Raw genomic sequence first — 6000 nt, 5'->3', positions numbered from 1 at the left:
CTAATTAGGGGAAATTGCCAATTTAAGCTAGCTAGCCACCGGTGCACAACAACACAACGAGATGCAACAATTCAAGTTGTTTCTGTCAATGAAGTATGCGCTCAATGTGATTTGATAGGAGAGATGTCAAATCCAAATTGGCATCCCTTGACACTTTTTTGGTGCGCCAGAACCATTCAAAGTTGAGCTCATTCAGTTTATCTCCACACTGATTGGCTATTATTTTATCTGTTTTTTTTTATCAAGGGAGGCCAAATGCTCGCTGGCTTCCCTTGCATTCAATGCTATGGGGCAGAAACAATGTCATACTCTTTTGGACCAGACAGCATCAAACAGATGTCCGACACATACAGAGGCAGACGTGTGCTGCTACGCTCGCTCGGATGCTTCCTCCAGTGAGATACATTCAGCCTCTTGCGAATTGAAGGAAAATGACGGAACACAGAGACGAAAGATGCATTTTCTTTATAACTGTTTTTCTTTTTTTCTTGGTCAATTTTTGGGGGGAAGTCTGGCTTCCTTTGTCATCCATGAATACACACCACTGGAAGAATGCATAAGTGAAATCTTTCAGAGTCTTTAAGCCAGCCAGGTCAACCCGTGATACAAGTCAGTATTCAACGTCCATCCATGTCTGAGGACAGCGAGCGCTGTTACCTTCAAGTAGGTTTCAGGAATTATAGATGGGGCTGGTGGATGGGCTTAAGCATCTGCCTCTGATTCCAAATCAGAGTTCCAATCCAGCGATAGGCTAAAAAAACTACTTTCTATCTCAAACCTTAACACTTACCTTCAGCATTCAGAGTTAATGCCTAACCTGAAGATTTCTGAGTTAATCCCTAAATTTAACGCGAACCTTACAAATTCAGAGTTTTGAGAAACATGGATGAATGTCTAATTCTGACATGAGACTGTGAGAGCTAGTTGCTTTAGGCAGTGTTTTTCCTCCTATCAAAATGCATTACAGCTCTGTGTGGGTTGGGCAACAGAACAAACCCTATCCCTCACTGCAACAAGTGAATCTCCAGATTCCCCTTCTTCCACTCTGAAAGAATGACTGAAGAACACGCACATAAAAAGGTCTACGTTCTGCCAATCGGAACAGAGGATGCTACTCTAGACATAAAAGCCTTGAGATTATCCATTATTCCCTAATTCTAGACTTAGACATTCCAGACAGTAGTTATGTATGTTGACCCTTGGCTAAATCAGGTAGTTCATCATAGAGAAAAGTAAAGTCTCCCAAAACATATTTGAGATTTAAAGGTCAATTGTTTTTGCAGGTATGTCAAAGTGAACTGACAATGAGAAAACACATGCAAAACCACATCACAGCCATTCAACATTGTTTTAAAAACTTCTGATCAAGTGAGTCGTATTAGGCAAGTTTAATTGACAGACTTGCCCCATGAACCCCAAATCAGGATATAGAAGACAACAAGAGCCTTCAAACACACAACTTCCTGCTTTGAGTCATGCTGCATTCTGACAGTGAATACATATCATTTTTCATGTATATGTGAACCCTGCGGGAATTGAACCTATGACTATTAGGAGTCAGATGACTCCTCAAACAATTTAAAGGCAATGCTACCAAATACTAAGTGAGTGTATGTGAACTTCTGACCTACTGGGAAAGTGATGAAAGAAATAAAAGCTGAAATAAATCTCTCTACTATTATTCTGACATTTCACATTCTTAAAATAAAGTGGTGATCTTACTGACCCAAGACAGGGAATTTTTACGAGGATTAAATGTCAGGAATTGTGAAAAACTGAGTTTAATAAATGTATTTGGCTAAGGTGTGTCACGAACGTCGTAGAGAGGAGACCAAGGCGCAGCGTGATGATAATCTTCTTTTAATAAAGAAATAACACTGAACAAACTACACAAAATAACAAACGAACGTGAACGCTATAAACACTGAGTGCAGACATGCAACCTCACATAGACAACTACCCACACAGACAGGTGGGAAAAGGCAACCTAAGCAGTGGTGGGCCGTCAGGGCCTGCAAGGCCTTCTCTGCTGGCCTAAACATCATCAGAATATAATTTTTTTTTTTAAATATATTTTCCCACAAATATGTATTAAATTATTCCCCAGAGTAAGAGTTATACTCTTCATTTCATAGCTTTCCTCTTGGTTGCACTGCTTCCAGCCCCAGGTTGAGATTTGGAGGGCTGGTCTTTATGTTAGGTCTTTTATCCAATCATATTCAGCCATCATGTGTTGCCAGGGGTCTAAAATCTGCCCTCAGGCCTTCAGAATCAACAGTGCGGGCGCTTGTAGCTTATAGTGAATAGAAATGAAAATTTTGTGTCAACCAATCAGCTTTAGAGTTGGCTAATGTACGCCTGCTAGCTGGCTCCAGTGTTACACAGGAGCCAGCTAGCAGGCGTAGTGCGTGCACGTCTTTTGATTGGATTACCAATATTGAGAGGCAGGTCCTATGGGCAGGTCTATGCAGATCTAGGAAACTGAATTTGATAAACAAATTAATTCACGTACTACTAAGCTGTTTTTTCAACCCACAATGGCGGAAGGAGGAGAAGATATCGATTTGGTCGAGGATATAATTATAACGCCATTCTCAAGACGAACTTTTCAAGAAAAGTTAGACATTGTAAGGAGAGGTCGCCCGACGCCACAAAGCCTGTCACAGGCGGGAAAGCCACTTTCAAAGTTTCAACTACGAGCGCTGTCAATGGCTCACAGGCTCCGAGAAGCACTGCAAACTGTACTGCTGGGAATGCCTATTATTTGCAAGTGATCGATTTGGTGTTTGGAGCCACACTGGCTTTGCAAACTTGAGTTGTCTAACCAAGGCAGCAACGAGACTCCAAAGTACGGCTGGGCACTTACAAGCAATTGTGCTTTTGAAAACTTTTGGGGACACCGGAGTGGATCTACAGCTCAAAAAACAAGCGCACAGGGCAACGGAGCTGCACAATGAAAAGGTGAAGGGAAATATTGAAAAGACTCATTGATTGTGTCATGTTTTTGGGTAAACACTGTTTACCCAAAAATGTCAATTTGTCAATTTCAAGGTGACGCAACGCCTGGTTATACTGCGTTTCTGTCTAAATGTATAGTGTCTAGAGCCATGGCATCATCATGATGATAATAAGAGGTGGATTAATTCGGGCGGGACTGTGTAGTACCTCACTGAAGGCCCAGGCCCCAGGCCCACGGCACGCCACTGAACCTAAGTATGGTTCTCAATCAGAGACAACGATAGACAGCTGCCTCTGATTGAGAACCACACCCGGCCAAACACATAGAAATAGAAAATCATAGAACATAGAACCTAGACTGCCCACCCAAATCACACCCTGACCAAACCAAAATAGAGACAAAAAACGCTCTCTACGGTCAGGGCGTGACAAGGTGTATGTAAACTTCCGACATCAACTGTATTTACTCAAGACATTTCAGCTTTAAATTTTTTATATATTTGTTAAAATGTGTAAAAATATATAATTACACTTTGACATTATTTGGAATTGGGTGTAGGCCAGTGACCAAAAACCACATTTTAAACTCAGGCTGTAACACAACAAAATGTTGAAAAAGTCAAAGGGAGTGAATAGTTTCTGAAGGCACGGTACTAGTGCGTATACGCATGTGTGAATTGGAAATGTGTTTTTTGCATATCTCAATTCCCCCTGAGCAAACACACAACCACCACATAATGTTGTTTTAATGTTTACTCTGTTGTGTACTTTAAATGTACTTACCGGTATCTGGTATCAATGCATTCCTCTTGCAGTAGAGGGGGGTAAAGAAACCTGTTGAAGTGCGAGGGGGGGGGGGGGGGGGGGGGGGTGTAGTGAATGAAGCATGTGAAATCAGCAAGGCACCTCGACCTGAGAGACATCTAAACCACAAAGGGGCCCGACTAGGCGAGGGAGAGGGGTTCTGAGACAGCTATTGGGGGAAGGGACACATGCCATTCTGACAGGCTAGGTGACAACTTCAGTAAGAGAGAGGGAAAGTTATGGACAGAGAAAACCAAACCATTGGAGAACAAGACCACTGCTTCCCCTTTCTTTCCCCCTCCTGCAGGGAACATGGCTGACAACACGCAATCTAGTAAACATTACTTCTCAATGTGGTTAACAGAGATTTTCTTAAATTGTTTTAAATAATTTCGCCCTTTTCTGAATGTACAACTGGTGTTCTACTACACAAGAGTCAGCTGACATGAGGAGCACAAGACAAGATAAAGCTTCAAGCACACGTGTTCCTTGCTAATCATTTCCCCGACTCAAATACACCCTTCCCCATCATACAGCAAGTCCCCTGATACAGTAGACCCAGCCCACCACGGTCCTCCGCAGGCAGCTAGGGCAGCTCTGTTGTGGCTATCTCTGAGGCAGGGTTATGGCTGGAGGGTTGGAGGGGTTGGAAAGAGGAGGCAGTGGCTGAAAGAGAAGCTGTGTGCCTCCTGTCTCTGAGGGCAGCAACACTTCAGATGGTCGCAGCCCCGGCAGCCGTAAAAAAAACAAAAAACAGACAAAAATATAACCAGAAAATTGGTCTATAATTGGCCAGGCTTGTCATGGTTCTTTATGTCTGTGAGCTGAGCAGCTAGCCAGAGCAGTACAAGCTCATCCCCTAGTGAAACCCTACACTTTCCCCTTCAGTCAGTTCCTCCCTCCCACTATCCACCTATCCAAGAGGTTGAAGCAGAATCTCACTTTGACTTTTTATCAACACTACACTGGATTGACATCGTTGTGGATTTTAGGATAACTTGATCCTAATTTCTTCACACCTGTAAAGGAGGTTCCTTGGGGGGTTTATCATTGGATGGGGGATGGTGCCTTTATGCTGAGCTAAGGGACAAGTGCACATGTGAGACTTGGAGGATAGGAACCACACAGAGAGACCTCCAGTGAAACTAAGTGATCAACAATCCAGGTAGGATTAAATCAATCTGTCTCATATAAATTGTTTTATTTCTGACAATTGATAGTTAATTTGGAGGGTAGTTTTATGTGTTTGTGCATTTGGATTTGTGTGTTTGCGATGAATTGCTCAGAGGAGCCACATGTTCGATTCTTCATCAGGAGTAGCTACCGGATCCAGGTCCATCTTTTCCTTTTGAACTGGAAAACTGGTGCTGTTTTTTACATCATTTGCCGGATGATGGAAGTCTAGTTTCTGGAATAGACATCTACATTTTAGTCCCTGGTCTGCCATTGAGAAAGGAGGTGGAAACACACAGGCCCCATGCAGGATACAGACCACACTTTGTACGAGGGAGATCTGGGCTCAGGATTGGGCTGCTGAGCTGACTAAGTAAAATCACCATGTTTTTATCTTTTTAGTCAATTATTTCAAAGTCAACATATTGAAACTGAGTTGAAAGCGTGATATAGGGAAAAAGTGTGGTGACAACTGGTGCCTATGGTGTAAAATGCTTTATCTGATGGGACAAAGTTATGCGAAATGCAAAGTAGCACTAAATTAGTGTTAAGTTTCACAATTTGATCTCTAAGATGAGAAATCTGTTGAATAGTTAGTTAGTCAAGATGTAGGCCTATAATGTGTCTTGCGGGTAGATGAGTGGATAGTTTTTAAAAGAATGAAAAGTTTCCCAGTAGGCAATATGCTTTGAGCGGGCGTTTGAGATAGACTATACTTTCATTTTCGTCAGCTTTAAATACACACTAATTACTGCAATTGCAGCGATTTCACTAATAGGCCTTGAGCTTCTTAATAATGGCAGTTAAAACCTAAGAAGGTTCCAGGGCATAAATAGCTCTGTGGTATATCAGATAACGTAAGCTAATGCCAAACTAACCAGACTAGAGGTTAAACCTAATATCATGATGACCATGGTCCTGGAGGATAATGAACAATAAGCAAAGTGTAGGACATCACACAATTGTTATGTGGCTGTGGGCACTCCCCTATGATGTACTGTAACTGTAGAATGCAAGAGAGGAGAGGAGAATTTAAACTTGGTCATGTTCTACTATTAAGTTCCA

The 6000-nt window shown here is 42.2% G+C and overlaps 1 protein-coding gene across 1 annotated transcript in view; it reads left to right on the top strand.

Annotated features, from left to right (window-relative positions):
- The first annotated feature begins 4620 nt into the window (after positions 1-4620).
- Positions 4621-6000, top strand: part of LOC139554866 (collagen alpha-1(XXII) chain-like) — a 77238-nt gene continuing 75858 nt past the window's right edge. The window contains exon 1 of the mRNA XM_071368086.1: positions 4621-4927. The gene's annotated coding sequence lies outside the window, so the exon portion shown is untranslated. The remainder of the gene's footprint in view (positions 4928-6000) is intronic.

Source organism: Salvelinus alpinus, chromosome 26, assembly GCF_045679555.1.
Source record: "Salvelinus alpinus chromosome 26, SLU_Salpinus.1, whole genome shotgun sequence".
Lineage (NCBI taxonomy): Eukaryota > Metazoa > Chordata > Actinopteri > Salmoniformes > Salmonidae > Salvelinus > Salvelinus alpinus.
This window is presented reverse-complemented; position numbering and strand designations above follow the sequence as displayed.